This window comes from Haliotis cracherodii, unplaced genomic scaffold (genome assembly GCF_022045235.1).
Source record: "Haliotis cracherodii isolate W230 unplaced genomic scaffold, xgHalCrac1.p SCAF_21, whole genome shotgun sequence".
In the NCBI taxonomy this organism is placed as follows: Eukaryota; Metazoa; Mollusca; class Gastropoda; order Lepetellida; family Haliotidae; genus Haliotis; species Haliotis cracherodii.
The window spans coordinates 1,072,415-1,093,485 of NW_027266277.1; the positions used below are offsets into that span (position 1 = coordinate 1,072,415).

Here is a 21,071-nt window from a genome sequence, read left to right on the forward strand (position 1 = left end):
ACTACCTCACTTGAAATTGTTGCGATGCTATGTCTACCTACCGTAGCAACAAAGATGACAAAATATACCTGAATACCAAGCATGGAATATGTATTGAGACCCGTGAAGATCCAGGTCAGAATAGGTCTTCAGCTGCCCATGCTTTTGGTAAGAGACGACTCTGCTTGCCCTAAGGGGCGACTAACGGGATCGGGTGGTCAGGGTGGCTCGATGACTTGGTTGATGCACGTCATCGAATCCCAATTGCGTAGATCGATCACTGGATTGTCTGGTCCCGACTCGATTATTTACACACCTCCGTCATATAGCTGAAATATTGTGGCGTTAAACAACCAAACAAACGCACAAAGTACGTTGATATTTAACGGTTCTCTTTTGATTGGGAACGCCGGTGACCAGAGCCTATGACAGAGCTGAGTGAGTCGTGACGACATTTCTTTGCCTAAAAATCAATGTCACAGGATTATTGTCCAATCTTACCCAAAATAAAATTCCAGACGTTACTGGAACATGTTGTCCAACAGTAGTTTCTGTTGTTGGCCAGTAGTCGGTCTCATAGTCCTTGAACCATACTATTTTCTCCTATTTCGCCCAGAGCTTCTACTGTAATTATAGCCCCAAGGCAAGCCAGTCTAGACTTTCCACAGTTTCTGAATATCACATCTCACCGGGGCTCCTTTTAAATTTAAATGTAATGTTTGTTTCCACCAAAAGTATCAAAAGACCTAGCCTAAGTCTAGCTGGTCTGTTCTGCCTTGGCGTGGAATGAGTGAGTGGGTATGCTTGCCTTAGAGACTTGTGCAAGTCTAAGCATGGCTGGGCCAGTCGAAAGAGTAGTATTGAGTAAGTATGGTTTTACACTGCATTTAGCAATGTTCCAGCAATATCATGGCGGGGGACACCAGAAATGGGCTTCACACATTGTACCCATGTCGGGAATCGAACCCGGGCTTTCGGCGTGACGAGCGAACGCTTTAACCACTAGGCTGCCTCGCCTCCCCTAACATTCTACAAGTGCCATATATTGTCCATAGGCGGCAAAAAGTTTTCAAAATTGAGGCACTCCAATTAACCCTTTAACTTTAATCTATTCTTTAATTAACAGGCAGGTGTGTTTATCAGGAATCTGTGGATATATTAACAATAAATACTGTCCAAATCACGCATGGTAGATGCTGTTTGTTGTTTAACGCCACACTCAGCAATATTCCAGCTATATGACGGCGGTCTGTAAATATTCGAGTCTGGACCAGACAATCCAGTGGTTGACATCATGAACATCGATCCACGCAATTGGGATACATGCATCAACCAAGTGAGCAAGCCTGACCACCCAATGCCGTTAGTCGCATTTCACGACAAGCATAGTCGCCTTTTACAGCAAGTATGAGTTGCTGAAGATCTACGCTACTCCGGATCTTCACGGGTAGCAGGGTAAATGTACATGCATGTTATCCAAGTGTCTAAATAGCCATATAGATAGTGTACGTTTCTCTGTCAATGATTAATAAAATGCATTTCTGTTTTCAACCATTTAATGACGCCTCTGAGCAGCTAACCTTTCCATATATCTAAGATTTATGTGCACAAAGTTGTTTTTCATAGCTACATGTACTATATTTTTTAAATTCACTTCAGGTGATAAATATATTTATGTGAATTTGAACATTTTTACAAATACGTTATCAGGGACTTATGGAGGTCACCCGTTCGAATTCAAGGGCCTCTGACAATCAGTGGGGGCCTATTCTATCCCGAGTACCCACAACCAGTGGACGCCTATTTTACCCCGTAAACCCACAACCAATAGACGCCTATTCTACCCCAAGTACCCACAATCAGTGGACGCCTATTCTACCCCGAGTACCCACAACCAGTGGACGCCTATTCTACCCCGTGTTCCCACAACCAGTGGACGCCTATTCTACCCCGAGTACCCACAACCATTGGGGGCCTATTCTACCCCGTGTACCCACCACCAGTGGACGCCTATTCTACCCCGTGTACTCACAACCAGTGGACGCCTATTCTACCCCGAATACCAACAACCGGCGGACGCCTATTCTACCTCGAGTGCCCACAACTAGTGGACGCCTATTCTACCCCGTGTACCCACAACCAGTGGACGCCTATTCTACCCCGTGTACCCACAACCAGTGGGGGCCTATTCTACCCCGTGTACCCACAACCAGTGGACGCCTATTCTACCCCGAGTACCCACAACCAGTGGACGCCTGTTCTACCCCGTGTACCCACAACCAATGGGGGCCTATTCTACCCCGTGTACCCACAACCAGTGGACGCCTGTTCTACCCCGTGTACCCACAACCAATGGGGGCCTATTCTACCCCGTGTACCCACAACCAGTGGACGCCTATTCTACCCCGTGTACCCACAACCAGTGGACGCCTGTTCTACCCCGTGTACCCACAACCAATGGGGGCCTATTCTACCCCGAGTACCCACAACCAGTGGACGCCTATTCTACCCCGTGTACCCACAACCAGTGGACGCCTATTCTACCCCGTGTACCCACAACCAGTGGACGCCTATTCTACCCCGTGTACTCACAACCAGTGGACGCCTATTCTACCCCGAGAACCCACAACCAATGGACGCCTATTCTACCCCGTGTACCCACAACCAGTGGACGCCTATTCTACCCCGTGTACCCACAACCAGTGGACGCCTATTCTACCCCGTGTACCCACAACCAGTGGACGCCTATTCTACCCCGTGTACTCACAACCAGTGGACGCCTATTCTACCCCGAGAACCCACAACCAGTGGACGCCTATTCTACCCCGTGTACCCACAACCAGTGGACGCCTATTCTACCCCGTGTACCCACAACCAATGGGGGCCTATTCTACCCCGTGTACCCCCTCTGTGACGAAGATAAGTAGTGCATCTGTGTTCCCGCACAGCGATATGACGGCGATCAAAAGGTCGTGTAAGGGCATGTCAAGTGGACATGGTGATTGATAAAAAGACACAATTCGCAGATTTTATCAAAAGTGACTAAATGGATGTTTATATTGTAGCATTACCATTCTGGCAGATACAAGGAACTGTAAAGTGATTTATGATGGCGTTGGGCAACTGCAGATCTATTTTATCGAATCTTGTACGTCTCAGTGTGACTCACCTCAGGGGAAGCGGCAACAGGGATTTTATGATGCCACTACGTCGTTGGGTTATCTCCCATATCAAACTGTAGAGCATCCCCGGCCCTTCACTCATCAGGACGGCCATGAACCCGGCCCTACATTAGGACGGCCATGAACCTCCCTGTTGAGCAGACCCGGCCCTGCATGAGGACGGCCATGAACCTCCCTGTTGAGCAGACCCGGTCCTGCATGAGGACGGCCATGAACCTCCCTGTTGAGCAGACCCGGCCCTGCATGAGGACGGCCATGAACCTCCCTGTTGAGCAGACCCGGCCCTGCATGAGGACGGCCATGAACCTCCCTGTTGAGCAGACCCGGCCTTGCACTAGGACGGCCATGAACCTCCCTGTTGAGCAGACCCGGCCCTGCATGAGGACGGCCATGAACCTCCCTGTTGAGCAGACCCGGCCCTGCATGAGGACGGTCATGAACCTCCCTGTTGAGCAGACCCGGCCTTGCACTAGGACGGCCATGAACCTCCCTGTTGAGCAGACCCGGCCCTGCATGAGGACGGCCATGAACCTCCCTGTTGAGCAGACCCGGCCCTGCATGAGGACGGTCATGAACCTCCCTGTTGAGCAGAACCGGCCCTGCATTAGGACGGCCAGGAATCTTCCCGTGGAGCAGACCCGGCCCTGCATTGGGACGGCCACGGACCTCCCTGTTGAGCAGACCCGGCCCTGCATCAGGACGGCAATGAACCTCCCCGTGGAGCAGACCCGGCCCTGCATTAGGAAGGCCATGAACCTTCCTGTCGAGAAGACCCGGCCCTGCATTAGGACGGCCATGAACGTCCCTGTGGAGAAGACCCGGCCCTGCATTAGGACAGCCATAAACCTCCCTGTGGAGAAGACCCGGCCCTGCATTAGGACGGCCATGAACCTCCCTGTGGAGCAGCGGAGCAGATACGGCCCTGCATTAAGAAGGCCATGAACCTCCCTGTGGAGCAGTCGAGCAGACCCGGCCCTGCACCTTTCTCTGGAGCAGACCCGGCCCTCAATCAGAAAGGCCATGAACCTCTCTGTGGAACAGCGGAGCAGACCCGGCCCTGCATCAGGAAGGCCATGAACCTTCCTGTGAAGCAGTGGAGCAGACCCGGCCCCGCATTAGGAAGGCCATAAACCTCCCTGTGGAGAAGCAGAGCAGGCCCGGTCCTGCATTAGGAAGGCAATGAACCTCCCTGTGGAGCAGCGGAGCAGGACCAGCCCTGCATTAGCAAGGCCATGAACCTCTTTGTAGACCAGTGGAGCAGTCCCGGCCCTGCATCAGGAAGACCATGAACCTCCCTGTAGAGCAGTGGAGAAGACCCAGGCCTCCATCAGGAAGGCCATGCAACTCCGAGAAGACCCGGCCCTGCATCAGGAAGGCCATGAACCTCCCTGTGGAGAAGACCCGGCCCTGCATTAGGAAGGCCATGGACCTCCCTGTGGAGAAGACCCAGCCCTGCATTAGGAAGGCCATGAACCTCCCTGTGGAGCAGACCCGGCCCTGCATCAGAAAGGCCATGAACCTCCCTGTGGAGCAGACCCGGGCCTGCATTAGGAAGGCCATGAACCTCCCTGTGGAGCAGACCCGGCCCTGCATTAGGAAGGCCATGAACCTCCCTGTGGAGAAGACCCGGCCCTGCATTAGAAAGGCCATGAACCTCCCCGTGGAGCAGACCCGGCCCTGCATTAGGACGGCCATGAACCTCCCTGTGGAGAAGACTCGGCCCTGCATTAGGAAGGCCATGAACCTCCCTGTGGAGAAGACCCGGCCCTGCATCAGGAAGGCCATGAACCTTCATGTGGAGCAGACCCGGCCCTGCATCAGGAAGGCCATGAACCTCCCTGTGGTGCAGACCCGGCCCTGCATTAGGAAGGCCATGAACCTCCCTGTGGACCAGACCCGGCCCTGCATGAGGAAGGCCATGAACCTTCATGTGGAGCAGACCCGGCCCTGCATCAGGAAGGCCATGAACCTCCCTGTGGAGCAGACCCGGTCCTGCATCAGGAAGGCCATGAACCTCCCTGTGGAGCGGACCCGGCCCTGCATCAGGAAGGCCATGAACCTTCCTGTGGAGCAGACCCGGCCCTGCATCAGGAAGGCCATGAACCTTCCTGTGGAGCAGACCCGGCCCTGCATCAGGAAGGCCATGAACCTCCCTGTGGAGCAGACCCGGCCCTGCATTAGGAAGGCCATGAACCTCCTTCTGGGCTACATGGGCTTCTGGTAAAGAACTTAGCGAGTACGAACAAGTCATTCAAGTGTGACTGTCATGATATTTTCCAGCTTTCTGTTAGCGAGGAAATGTTTTCAGATTGTCAAAATGTACCTCTTGGTCCTGCCCCATTACTGAGGAACATCTTCTTTCCGGGTCCTGAATTATGTAAACAGGTGATGAGGCAGTTTACTTCAGCAGTATTTTGAACCAATATCAATAAAGTAATAAAGATTGTTTAACTGCCACATTGTGAGATATATGCAGTTTTCCAAAATATGTTTGTCAGTATTTTGCAGGAGTTTTAAATGCCTTGTGTCATAACTGTTTGGAAAGGAGAAGTTAATATATTTCTGGGTTTCTGTTTACATGCATTTTATTTTAAGTTTCATATAGTTGAGTCAGGTTGTGTTGATAAAGATTTTATTCATGAGAGTGAGAAAGTTGGGTTTAACACCGCTTTGAACAGTATTCCAGTTATATCACGGTGTGTCAGCTTAATGTGGGAGGAAAGCCCGAAGTGATGCAGGTCTCAGGTGTTTACCACTTTAGTGAAACCCACGAGCACGGGTATAGTGCTGACAAACCTAGAAACATAATCTGGGCGAACCGTGATTCGAACCCACGATCAAAGGTTTCTGACGTGCCCAAGGGACGCAACTCTGCCAAGCGAATCGCGGCGCCGTATAAGACTTCGCCACAATGTTCCACTTAATAGTTGCGAAAATAAAATAAATTCCCATGCATAGGGACATCTACAAAATAATTTACAGGTGATAAAGGGGAGTGTGGCCCCTCTGCTGTTTGAGTGATCACCAGTACGTGACAAAGGTCTGCACTGGCTTCGGGTTGAACAGCTACGTCAGCATTCACACAAAGGGCAGTCAGTATTGGTCAGACGTACATTCCGCATTTAATACTTGGACAAGGGATTCACGCTGATCTGTCTATTCTAATATAGTGAGAACATCTGTCCCAACCAAATAAAATTAAAATCTTTTGCTAACATAATAAAATAACTTTTCTAACTTAACATTTTAATGTACACATCACGTTGAAATAAAATAATAATTATTACATACTCATAAATCAAAATAAATATAATAATATTTCATTCATCATTTCATATTTCTGAAATGAAAATATATATGAAACAACAAAATTCGCTAATTGATTTTATATTTTTAAGTCAAGAAGATTTTTTTTTTAAATTTGAGCGAAACAGTCAATATATTTTCACCTGTGAAGTGTATACATATTGATCGATAGATACGTGCAGGATATTGACAAGCTTCCGCAGTAATGAACTCTTAACCAAACAACATAAAAAACAGTGGACGGAGGAATGGGCCTTTGTTTGTTGCTTGTACGAACGGCCACACCGCTTTGTAAACACGTCATAATATTCTCGTCATGTTTAAGACAATATTTCAGAAGCCGCGGAAATGAATCATGCAATTATCACGGTGTTTAGAGACTCGAAGGGTCGTTTGTCAAAATAGTTGCGTTGGTGTTGTTGTCAGTGAAAAGCTTCGTCGCTACCTGTCACTCCGCGAACACAGCTGCTGAACAAGTGCGCGACGTGACCTCTGACCTCGCTAGCACCGCCCACCGGACGGATTCTCGCAATTTGATTGGTCGAAATTCTTCTTTGAAAGCATCTTTACACATGGCGGATTGAATGAATACTTCGGAGTTTGATTTTTTGTGTCGATATACAAAAATATCGATTGATTGTGTAGAAGCCGATTACCGTTCTTCATTGGATGGGAAAAGATTACATCATCAGTGGTAAGTTGGATGCGATTGGAGTTTTTTGCAAGCAGCGAGTGGGTTAATTTCGAATGGCAACAAAGCCGGTGTCACACATGGCGATGTCAAGTTTGGGTCAGGTTCTCCACACCACCGAGGGACTGAGTCCGAACCGAAATTTGTGCCAGAGTATCACGTAAGGACCTAACCTGAACATATAAGATACGAGAAACACACACACGACATATTTACCCTCACGTGCAAATTGGTGTTGATTTGAACTCCAAGTCATATAGGCCTAGACGTATATATCAAATGTCACGGCAATTTCTGTCAAGTAGATTGTGTTCGCTTTGTTTCGCGATTTACGAGGCAACGATGAAATGAAAACATTAAATGTTAAAGTATCTTGTGACTACATTTTCAGATTCGCTGTGTTTCATATCGATGTGCTCTTGGGATAGTACTTGATTGTGAGAGAAAGAATTATTGAACAAAGTTTAAATGTCCGGACCAGCTTGACCCTTGTCGCGATGATCAAGGCCTTGATACTTTGGTCCAGTTATAAACACATTGATGCATGTTCTCTAGTGTTGATTCTTCTATGAATGTTTTCTGAAGTTTGTATGTTGGTGTGATCAGACTGACTTTACCACAGCATATGGTATATACTTTGTATGCCTTTGTAAACACTCATTTATTTGTTGAGCAACACCGGAGATCCGTGGTTTGCCTGGGCAAAGTAAACCAAGCATGGGGTTGAGTGATCTCGGTGGTATTGTGTCTCTCATACTGAATCTCTGAAACTTCAATGTTGGAAATGTAAGCCCTGATGAAAATACTGAAACATATGTACTGAACAACCTTTTGACTTTTTTCATCCGAACTTGTTTTTAATTTTTAATAGATTTTAGTGTTATTGTGTGGACTAGATTTTCACCTGAGCAAACCAGGGTGATCAGAATTTTACGAGGCTTTGGACTAGTGGCTAAAGAAGCTTGTAACATATATGAAGATAGAAAGGTTACACTCATCAATTAAATTTTCACAATTTTTATTAAATCCTGCACAAAATTAGCCGTAATCTGAATGTGCGACCTTCCTCTGATCCAACACTATACATTGAGCATGCTTCGTCACGTTGGATTCTTTTTCCTCATCGCTGAAACCATTGATCCTGATTTTAATAATAAATTTCATTTTTTTACCTCAAATTCTTCTCTATAACTAACTATTTTAACTTAATTATGAAATCGCAAAGTGTTTGAGTAGGAGAGACTTAATTCTTTTTCATATAGGTTCAAGAAAGAGATAAGAACAATTCTCAAAATGTATTCATGGATAATGAATTGATAGATGCAGGCCAGGATAAAGCATGGCTGAGTCTATCCTGTGACAATAAAGGCCAATATAAACACACTTAGAGAAAGTTTTATCTTCTGACCTCATTTTACCCCAGATGGTTTTCAAATCTGTGGTATGATCTTCAAAATATGAAGCAATATGACCCTGTGCCTTGTACTGAAGTTGATCCTCTTAATGTCTGACAATTATTGGGGAAATGACTCTATTTGTTGTGCAAGTCCTGTTAGAAATGGATTTCTATGACATACAGGGAAATACAAAATTTACGAGAAATCACAAAACTTCTTCACTAGGGCTGTGTAGCTATAAGTCTTAGGAGTTGGGTACAAAATGTCCGATTGTGAATTGTTTTTCCGGAGCCCTGGCAAAACATATTCTGATACGCATTTAAAACGATCTGGTCATGCATTCACTGAAGTTGACGTAAGCTTTATTTTTATTCAAACATATAAAAGTTAGAAAGAATGTGTGAAAAGTTAATTACCTGTCCGAGTGAGTGAGTGATTGAGTTGGGTTTAATGCCGCTTTTAACAGTATTCCAGTTATATCGTGGCGTGTCAGCTTAATGTGGGAGGAAAGCCCGAAGTGATGCAGGTCTCAGACGTTTACCACTTAAGTGAAACCCACGAGCACAGGTATGGTGCTGACAAACCTAGAAACATAATCGGGGCGAACCGGGATTCCAACCCACAACCATAGGTTTCTGGCGTGACCAGGGGACGCAACTCTGCACAGCGAATCGCGGCGCCTTAGACGACTGGGCCACCCGTGCCCCCCTTGCCTGTCCCAGATTAGGCATGAAAATCAACGGCTCCCACCATATGTATGCTCAGCCATTTGGGTATTTTTTGTTATGAAATATGATATTCAGTCAGCAATGGTGTGCACAATAACATGGTTTATATGCTGAAATATCTTTGGTGTGTCTTATGTTTTTACCCTGCTGTGTGGTCATGACCTTTGTATTTCCATTCCCAGTTTCTCTGTATTTACTGTCTTTCCAGCAAGCTCAACCCGAAAGTTTTTACAGCAAGTATGTCTCTTTTAAGATTTGCTAAGAGAACGTGTGTGATCCAGTTTTAACATGGCCACAATGGCAGCCATATTGAAAATGTGATTTCTGCCTATCATTCAGCCATTTTTGTGTTTATCATTATCAGCTGGAAATGGATTTGGTGATTAAGTGGTATGTGAAATACCATGTGATATTTTCTCTGGCATTTTTATATTTTTTACACTGTTATGACAAATATTGAAATATATATGTTATGTGTTGTTTACTTTTTAGATTTTTCCCTTATAAGTCCTTTAGCCTTAATATTGCAAATATTCCAGTAAAAATCAATGAACTGCAGAACCTATGATCAAAATTTGCATTTTATTCTGATAGTCTGAGAATTAAGTCTTTGGTTGGCATTCAGAAGTTGGAAGAACATGAATACATGACACTTATCAATGGATAACAACTTCTATTCTTTGTGACAATGTGCTGCTTCATCATGTGAATACTGAGTTAGCCTATGGAATTATATTCATGATGATAAGCAGGATTAATGTAAACGGATAACCAGTGATGAAGCCGATGAGATCATTATTTTGTTGTCTTTGTACATTAGGGGCGGTGGGGTAGCCTAGCATTTGCTCATCACGCCAAAGGCCTGGGTTTGATTCCCCAAGTGGGTACAATGTGTGAAGCCCATTTCTTGTGTTACCCCTGTCATATTGCTGCATATTGCTAAAGATGGCGTAAAACCATACTAACTCACTTTGAACATTAATTCTGCATTGTGTAACCATATGACCATCTTTATTGATTACATATTAACTCTTTCCGCCTGCTCAGTATTTACCAGAACAAGGGGCCTGAAGTAGCTCTGAAACATCGTTTCAAAGAATAAAAGTTGTTATTCTTGAAAAAGTGTCATGTATTAATAAGCAGGGAATTGTGGGGAAATGGGTACTGGGTCTTCTCGTATTTAGGCCCCTGCAGAATTAGACCCATGGGTCTAAAAATGGAAGATATTTCCATATTTAGGCAGATTGGCTAAAATTCAGATACAGTAAATAGCAGTTATAACGAAGTCTAAGGGACCATTACTTTTAGCAAATACAGCAAATGGCCGGGACCAAAAAGCCATTTCGTTATATCCGTCAGTTAGTTGTAGGCGTGTTTGTTATAATATAGTTTACTGTATTATTTTTGGAGTAATCTTCCATAAATTAATTCCTTACTCCCACGAAAGTTAATACTTGGCGATGCACTTCACATGGCAAATCTTAATGTACATTCAACAAAAAATGCTAGTTCAAGTTTGTAGTCTATGAAGTTACTACCTGTCCAAATGGAAATTCCATGCATTGTATTTTCTGATTTAAAACAATGAGTATTTTCTGATTTTTTTCAGCAAAGGGGCGTCCCTTAGTTAGGAAAGAAAACAAATGCTGCCGAAATTGAGCTCTGGGTTTAATTTCGGATAAAATATTTTAGATGAGAAAGTGCTATATTCCGTAAAAAAACCTTGGCTTAAAAAAGTGAAATCCTGGTAGTAGACACATTTGGCCAAATCTAGCTAGCCTGCAGATCTTTTAGAACCTGTGGTTTATGTAAAATAACCAGATCTTTTTAGAAACAACTAGATTTTCACAAGCATCAAGCAAACAGACTAGTGGCCGTGTCTAACGCTGGTAAACCTCAATATTGGAATAAGGTGATTACTGGATTATCCTTGAAGTCAAGAGTGTGGAATTCATCCAGCCCCAATAAACAAGCAGTTCTGTGGATTGTCAAGTAGTGTAACAAGTTGCTAATATCAGGTGATGCATTGAAAGGATGATGTTGATAGTGCCACAATGTTGATGGTATTGGAGGCTGGAGTGTGATCAAGTTATCACAGTGCAGCACTAAGTATCATCTGTTTGCTACAATGTTGATAGGTATGTTTTTAATCTCTTCATGATGTTGCATTTCTGGAGTTTGTGATTGTCAGTGAATTTGTTCCACAGTAATGAAAATGGCTATCATTCGACTAATATCAAGTCCATGAAATGAAAATATTTTACAGAAAAAACAGTTGTTGAATTATCTTAAAAATATAATATAAAAGAGCCAGAGACTGTCAATTTTCATATACTGCAGTAACCTAGACTTGCATGGGTTGTACTGAGTATATTTGTTTCAGGGTCTGTACAGACTCTCAGCAGGGTCTCTTCAGCAACCCATGCTTGCTGTAAACGGTGACTATGCTTGTCGTCAGAGCCGACTAACGGGTAGATGGTCAACTTGCTGACTTGGTTGATACATGTCATCGTGTCACAATTGCCTGGGTCGATGCTTGTGATGTCAATCACTGGATTGTCTGGTCCAGACTCGATTATTTACAGACCACCGTCATATAGCTGGATTATTGCTGAGTCCGGCATTAAACAACAAACAAACCAAATCAACATCACATGATGAAGCGGCAAGAAGTAGCCTTGAAACATTGTTACAAAGAATAGAAGAAGTTGTTATCCATAGAAAAGTGTCATGTATTCATGTTCTTCCAACTTCTAAATACCTGTCAAAGACTTAATTCTCAGACTTTCAGAATAAAATGCAAAATTTTGAGCATAGGTTCTACAGTTCACTTAATTTTTGTTGGAATATTTGCAATATTATCTGATCTTGTTAAAGGACCTATAATAAGGAGAAAATCTAAAAAGTACACAACACAATAACATGTATATTTCAATATATGACATAATGGTGTAAAATATAAAAAATACAAGAGACATTATCATATATCATGTATATATAGACATGGTACAGGCCTCAAAGTTGCGACTAAAAAGGTAGCCAATGTGACCTAAATTTCAGTTTGTCTACTGTCTAAAATTCAGAGGTAGCCAAATGACTACCTAGAAAAATATCTTGTGGCGACTAAATTCTGTTGCTGCAAATCTTTAGACATAGAAATTAACAACAGCTGATATTGGTAAACACGTCTGCTAATAATTGTACTCGCAAATAATTCCTTCTAAAGTTGACAATGAACCAAAATACATAAAAATTAATGTGATTAGTACTTTATTTTAGTTGACAATGCTCATTGGATAAGCGAGGATATACCTATGTAATCTAATAACATAAATTGCATCATTGTCACAAGTAACAAAATTCAAGTAGAGTACCCATTAAGATACAATTTCAAGACTGGTGCCGTAACTTCTACATATTATGATAGTTTTTTTTTATAGAGATAATTTCAAATGCTTTTGGCTACCTACAATATTGGTTTGACTTCTTGATTTTACCACTGTCAACCTGAAAAATAATACTTGTAGCCATATGACTACTTGGTAAAAACTTTGAGGCCTGTGGTATTTCACATTGCAGATATCAGATATTTTGTAACAGTGTTGGAAGTTATCCATACGTCCTCACAAGGCAATGTGAGATTTTGACAGGGTAAGCTTGAGAAGACAAATATCAAGGACAATGTCTTTGTTTACAGTAGATTGACATTAAGTCCCTGAAGTAAAGTTATTCCAGATTCCAAATGGAGCCCAGAACAGTACTTAATTTCAGATCTAGATCTAGACTTGCCTTATCATTAGGGCTGGCTATTGATATCGATCTTACTAACAGGTAATCATTATCTAAATATCGATCAATTATCAATAAAATCAGAGAAATAACTTTGAACAAATATGCTTAAAGCTGAGATACGAAAGAACATATTTCACATCACTTTTGAGTGGGGACACATTTATACACGGATTATTTGTTGACATTTCGGATATAACAAAATCACTTGATTTCAGTCTTTGGCAATGGACATAACAAGTCTGCTGCGGTAAATTAAAAATTTACATCATCACAATAGATTTGTAAGATATTATCGATGACACAGTTTTCATATCGATAATCATTAAAAAAAATTCACATCAACGATAACTCTGATTATCAATATTTTTAGCCAGCCCTACCAATCATTCTAGACTTGAGTTGGACTCCATTTTTGAATTTATTATCTAGGATCTGGAAGAAAGACGATGTTCACAAGCTTTTTTTTCAAGGTCTGTGGGAAAGATTAAAAGATTAAAATATATACTGAAAAAATAGATAGATCTACAGGGTTCACTCTAGGAATTTTCTGACATGGGCCCTTAATTTGAAAAGTTCATTTCTTCCACAGGTGCACCCACACTTGCCCATACAGCTGAATGTTAAAATGCCCCATTGTATTTGAAAATTTGGGCCTTTTTTCATATTTAGGGGCTAAAAGCAAAAGGCCCCACTCTAGAATTATCCCTTGGGATATTTTTATGAAAAAAATATTCCCCAAACAGTCATGATCCCTTACTTCTTTTGTTCAGTATAGTTGCCAAAACATCGCATCTATTGTGAAATTATTTAGTATGGTAGATGAGGATTAATTTGAAAAAACACTTAATTGAAAGTTACATTCATCTTCGATTAACCGGTGTATTCTATCTCTATTCTATTATATTTGTGCCTTCAACCCATTCACTTCCAGACCCATGAAGATTCCGGGGTAGAATAGGTCTTCAGCAACCCATGCTTGCCGTAAGAGGTGACTATGCTTGTCGTAAAAGGCGACTAACGGGATCGGGTGGCCAGGCTTGGTGACTTGGTTGATGCATGTCATCGATCCCACTTGTGTGGATCGATGCTCATGATATTAATTACTGGATTGTCTGGTCCAGCCTCGATTATTAACAGACCGCCATCGTATAGCTGAAATATTGCTGAGTGCGGCGTTAAACAACCAACCAACCAACCATTCACTTCCATGGCTTGGCTTTGAACCAGATTCGTACCAAGCTTAATAATGTAGACGTTGACCTCCCTTCCAATATGAAGCTGTGATGATGAATGGTTTTTGGTTTTGGTTTGGTTTGTTGGTTAACGCCGCACTCGGCAGTATTCCAGCTTTATGACGGCGGTCTGTAAATATTCGAGTTTGGACCACACAATCCAGTGACTGACATCATGAGCATCGATCCACGCAATTGGGATACGATGACATGCATCAACCAAGACAGCAGCCTGACCATCTGATCCCATTTGTCGCCTCTTACGACAAGCATAGTCGCCTTTTACGGCAAGCATGGGTTGCCGAAGACCTATTCTACCCCGAATCTTCGCGGGTCTGATGATGAAGGGGCCCAGTGTACATGGTATTTCTGTAACAACAATTATGTCAAACTCAAAGGGACCACTAATTTTAGTATGCATAACCGTAGTTAAATATATGCATTTCGACTGAATTTCCAGTCTCTAGTCATCACATTATATAGACAGAACATAAACATTTCAAAGGCTGTAGCCTTATCACTGGGATACTTTTGTTAATTGAGTGTAAATTGAGGACAAAGTGTCAGCACTTAATGAATTGCCTTCAAATTGTTTATTACCACTTTGAACAGCTTGACCACAGATGTTTTTGTTGGGCTGATTGGTGACTCGAGAGCAGCTCCGAGACGAACAGTTAGTTATTAACATTAACATTGTCATTGCCAGAGTACACATAGGACCACAAAGGGAGTTTGCATATCCATTATTTTGTTATAAGTGTGATGTTTATATCCATAAATTTTATATGAGAAAATATACAGCTAATGGCCGGGACCAAAAAAAGTTTGTTATATCCATCAGTTCGTTATAAACATAGTTTACTGTATACATATCATAATCGAGTGGGACCCTTGAAGATTCTGGGGTAGAATTGGTCTTCAGCAACCCATGCTTGCCGTTAAAGGTGACTATGCTTGTCGTAAAAGGCGACTAACAGGATCAGGTGTTCAGGCTCGCTGACTTGGTTGATGCATGTCATTGATCCCAATTGCGTGGATCGATGCTCATGATATCAATCACTGGATTGTCTGGTACAGACTCGATTATTTACAGACCGCCGCCATATAGCTGGAATATTGCCGAGTGCGGCATTAAAGAACAAACCAACCAACCATAACAGTGGAGATGATAGTGATGTGAAAATGCGGTGATACAGTATTATATCGCAATTTGAGGTCCACGATACGATACATCAATGTAAAACCCCTGTATCATGATACATACGATACATTACGATCCATGTAGTATTGGTGTAAACAAAATTGAATAATAACAAAAACTATACAACAACCAGCTTATGCAGATTTTTTCGTATTTGCAGCTTGGCTATTAGTACCATAACATTCATAACGCCTCTAGTTTCTGCTCTAAAACATCCCATCTTTGATCTCTGAAATTTTAAACTAAATGATTCAGGGTTGTGATTCACCTGTAAAAAGAAAATAATATCAGCTGATTAAATGAGATTACTGTATGGGGGATACGAATAGTATTGCACCCATAGTATCGCAACAGTGGATGATTGATGATGAGACACATGCTGATGCGGGTGTTTCTCAGAGGGATGGATGGCCCAGTCGTCTATTAGGCACTGCAATTCGCTGTGCAGAGTTGTGTCCCTTGAGTACCCCATTTATGTTTCTCGGTTTATCAGCACCATACCCGTGCTCATGGGTTTCGCTGAAGTGGTAAACGTCTTAGACCTGCAACACTTCGGGCTTTCCTCTCACATTAAGCTGACACGCCGCAATATGACTGGAATACTTTAAAAGTTGAGTTAAAACTGGATCTGGTGGTCAGGCTTGGTTGATGGATGTCATTCTATCTCAGTTGCGTGGATTGATGCTCATGATGTCAATTACTGGATTGTCTAGACTCAATTTACAGACCTGTCATATAGCTTGAATGTATATAGCTTGACTTCGGCGTTAACAACAAATAAACAAAACAAACAAACATGGTGGTTGTATGGATGGTTTATGTTACACATTTTGACAAGTGTTAATACCCAATGCAATGTTTATCTCAACAAGAATGTGTAGAGTTATCCCCTGTAGTAGCAACAGCCTCCACAGATCATGGCTTGGATATTGTATTCCTACAGGATGAAAGGTGAGCATTAGTCTGATAAATCTCTCATGGACATACCATTAATTTTTCAAAATAGATTTTTATGGTCAAAGTTGGTGCAAGCTCTTACATGTCTTAGTTACAAAGCAAAAACACAATTATGCAAGATGATAGGTATCCAAAACGCGATATTGTGTTTTTGGATGAACATGGCAGAAGTACATGTGCCTTTTATGTAAATAGATTACTTTTTTGGTATGTGTGTGATAGTCAAGGTGTTGGGATTTGACTCGTTCATTGACAGCTAAAGACTGTTACCATGGTTACATTCAGTGACTATTCTTTGCTAAATGACCATTGAATCATATTTGCTTTATATTCAATAGGATCAAAGAATATATTTAATGGACTGGTACTTGTCTGGCGCTCGGCATTAAGGGGCTAAAACAAGGACTGGTCAGCTCGAGTCCGTATTCTGTGTCTGAATGGAGTATTCATGTTAAACTGTCCATGGTATCTTGGTGACCCACACACTTTAATAGCTGCAGGCCCTGACTGAACTCTTCAGGCCCTTATTAAAAAAACTGAAACCTATTTATATTTAAGGACCCATTCAAATTTGAAACTGGGGCCTGACAAGAATCTACCTGCCACGGACCTTCAGGCAGGCGCTTATTTGAACACTAGTTTTGTCTCAGTCAGCAAGACCTACCACATATTGGTATGTACAGCTCAGATTAATATTTCTTCAAAAGGTTAAATGTTATGGAATTTGCCAAACAGTTTATCTATAGCTAATCTTCCTGGACTGCTACATGATGTTAAATTACATTAGGGATTAATTAAAAGAACGTAAATAAAACTGTTACTTTTAGAATTGTGCTTATATGTTGAGAGACAGTGTATTGTGATGCTACTGAGAGACACTTGTGCTTGATACTGAAACAGTGTTGTGCTTGATACTAAGAGGAACAGTGTTGTGCTTGCTACTGAGACAGTGTTGTGCTTGCTACTTAGAGACACTGTGTTGTGCTTGCTACTGAGACAGTGTTGTGCTTGCTGCTGAGAGACACTGTTGTGCTTGCTGCTGATACAATGTTGTGCTTGCTGCTGAGAGACACTGTTGTGCTTGCTGCTGAGAGACACTTGTGCTTGCTTCTGAGAGACATTGTCAGGCTTGCTGCTGAGAGACACTGTTGTGCTTGCTGCTGATACAATGTTGTGCTTGCTGCTGAGAGACACTGTTGTGCTTGCTGCTGAGAGACACTTGTGCTTGCTTCTGAGAGACATTGTCAGGCTTGCTGCTGAGATACACTGTTTTGCTTGCTGCTGAGAGACACTGTTGTGCTCGCTGCTGAGAGACATTGTCAGGCTTGGTGTTGAGAGACACTGTTGTGCTTGGTGTTGAAAGACACTGTTGCGCTTGATGTTGAGAGACATTGTCAGGCTTGCTGCTGAGAAACACTGTTATGCTTGCTGCTGAGAGACAATGTTGTGCTTGCTGCTGAGAGACACTGTTGTGCTTGCTACTGAGAGACACTGCTGTGCTTGTCGTGAGAGACACTGTTGTGCTTGTTGCTGAGAGACACTGCTGTGCTTGCTGCTGAGAGACACTGTTGTGCTTGGTGTTAAAAAAACATTTGCTTGGTGTTGAGAGACATTGTCAGGCTTGCTGCTGAGAGACACTGTTGTGCTCGCTGCTGAGAGACATTGTCAGACTTGCTGCTGAGAGACACTGTTGTGCTTGTCGTGAGAGACACTGTTGTGCTTGTTGCTGAGAGACACTGCTGTGCTTGCTGCTGAGAGACACTGTTGTGCTTGGTGTTGAAAACACTTGCTTGGTGTTGAGAGACATTGTCAGGCTTGCTGCTGAGAGACACTGTTGTGCTCGCTGCTGAGAGACATTGTCAGACTTGCTGCTGAGAGACACTGTTGTGCTTGCTGCTGAGAGACACTGTCAGGCTTGCTGCTGAGAGACACTTTCAGGCTTGCTGCTAAGAGACACTATCAGGCTTGCTGCTGAGAGACACTGTCAGGCTTGCTGCTGAGAGACACTATCAGGCTTGCTGCTAAGAGACACTATCAGGCTTGCTGCTGAGAGACACTGTCAGGCTTGGTGTTGAGAGACACTGTCAGGCTTGGTGTTGAGAGACACTGTCAGGCTTGCTGCTGAGAGTGTTGTGAGCCTGGTCTAAGGCATGTACGGCCAGTGAAAATAGGAATGGCAGAGTTCGTCTGTTTATACAGAACCCAACTAAATAAACACTCCATATCAGAAACATCTGCTTGTCGTTTCACATCCCTCTTAAACATTACTTTTGGATAAATGATTCAGCCATTATTTACAATGCCCCAAATCACATCCATTTGAAATGGAAAACCTAAATGGTGCCCCTTAGGCCAAAATGAAGACATAGTAAATTAACCCAACCCGTAGTAGGCCTCTTATCATTGGTGGTGTATCAAATTGCCTGTTTAAAGATTTGTGTTAGTGAGAATGTCAGCCAGCGACTGAGCTGATAGGTTGCAGGCCTTGCTCACTTGTATCCTGGCAGTTGTGGCATCAATGCAGTAGATACGACCAAGTTGCACCAGCCCAACGTTTGCTGATAGATCAGCCTGCAGTTAGAGTGTGTAGTTGACTCAACTCAACCTTCATTTCTTTTTCTCATTGTGTTGAGAGGTGAGGCCCCCTTGGGGTTTATCATTGTACCCACTCATTGCATGACAGTTCTTTGTGAATTTCAAAACCTGTTTTATCAATGTTCAAGGAAGGGGACTGCTTGTCAGTTGACAGTGTCTACTTCCAGGAACACTGGGACGAACCAGAGACAAATGTCTCTTTCTCTGAGAAAAATAACCATTAGTCGAAACAATAATTGCATTTGGATCAAATAACATGTACATAGATTGAACTACTTTAATCATGTTAATTAGGTATATGTCAAATGTTGAGATTTACTTATACCAGATGTTGATGAGTGTTGATTGTGATGCTCACAGTCAAACTGATACAGCTTTGTTCTTTTTGTGTGTATTTATTATTCTATATAACTTACATTTATGACATATACTGAGAGAATGCGTTGGGTTTTATTTATTGTTTTACGTTGTAATTGCTTGTTTGTGGAAATCATTGAGTTGTTAGGTTTGAAATTAGCCATGCAAGATTCACTGAGCTTTGGGTGCATCCCGATACTGACTCCGTACCATATTTCAAAATATTGGCAGGAATACTTCAACACAAATCATAACACATAGAAAAATAGGAGACATGTTAACTGGTTCAACACTAATTGTAAAATATTGGTGGAACACAAGAGGCCGAAATCCAAGCCACTTGTTTTTTAAACCCAATGTATTACACCTGTTTTAGTCGGCTTACTATTCATATTCTTTGAATGTTTGAATCCTGGTTCGCTCTGATTGTTTCTGGGTTTGTCAGCACCATACCCATGCTGGTGGGTTTCACCCAAGTGGTCAACGTCTGAGACCTACATCACCTTGGCTTTCATCCCTATTTAACTGATGCGCTGTGATATAACTGGAATACTGTTCAAAACAACATCAAGCCCTACTTACTCACTCATTTTTCTTTCCAACAGGTTTCGAGTCTCAAGTTTTCATGCATCATGTCGTATATGCAAATGTGTTTCATATAGAAACATCATGATCGTTATCAATATTGTATGGGATCTCCCATGTGAGAGTGGCTTCTGCTGGGAGACTCTTTCAGTCATTCTGTTGTGTCTTATATACAAAGAATCAATGAAATGATTGTTTTAAATTTTAAGCAGGTATGTTTAGAAATATTTATAATCATGATAATCTTTGTTTATGCCTTGTTTATGTCAAATTTTCTTCTACTCTCAGAGGCATTTGTTTTAAAGACACCATTGTCATACTTTAATTATTTTTGCCTTTCAACAAAACGTTAACCGAATTTTACACCATCGGGGGTGAAACATGATCAACTTTTGTGAATTATTTGAAAAGGGAAACGCCGCTAATTCAGCATAATTGTTTACAACTAGATACAGAATGCCATATGCCCTCACGGAAACCACAAAGGTCTACTCATGACACTGACAATGGAATGCAGTTCCATCAAGTTATGATATGAATAATGTACGAGGTTTGAAATGCTCATTACTGCTAGACAAGCTTTGTGCACAGAATTGGTCAACTTATAAGTGTGCGTTACACCATGTACACCATGGGAAGATAGTGGATAACAGGGCTGATCTAATCCTATTGTATAACACGGCTTAGTCTGGCTTCAGCCCATCTGCCCACTGTAGTGATGCAGTGCTCAAATACATCCTGAAACATTGACAACGCTGCTTAAATATGGAGGATAATTTACTGCCATATTAAGAGAATAAACACACAGTCTGTAGAAATTATAGGGCCCTTGTGTATCTTTGTTATGTAATTACTCTGTGATCAATTATGTGTTGCCACTTACTCCCTACACCAATTTGTCATGTTGATTTCTTCCCTGGTTGACATTGTATTGATTAGGGCCCTGTGTGTACAACAGATAGCCTCCCTAGTTGGATACACCATGTAGGCTCAGTATTGCATACACTATGCAGGGGTCAATGTTGCATATATTTTACAGAAGTCAGTATTGCATGCACTATGCAGGGGT

The 21,071-nt window shown here is 42.4% G+C and overlaps 1 protein-coding gene across 7 annotated transcripts in view; it reads left to right on the top strand.

Moving 5' to 3' along the window:
• Window positions 1-7,090: 7,090 nt before the first annotated feature.
• Window positions 7,091-21,071, top strand: part of LOC139471057 (arginine-glutamic acid dipeptide repeats protein-like) — a 163,343-nt gene continuing 149,362 nt past the window's right edge. For 3 of the 7 annotated variants that reach the window (XM_071253359.1, XM_071253361.1, XM_071253355.1), the window contains exon 1: window positions 7,093-7,161. The gene's annotated coding sequence lies outside the window, so the exon portion shown is untranslated. Of the gene's footprint in view, window positions 7,162-21,071 lie in introns of all 7 variants that reach the window. The other 4 variants (XM_071253354.1, XM_071253358.1, XM_071253356.1 and 1 more) reach the window with 3 other exon arrangements.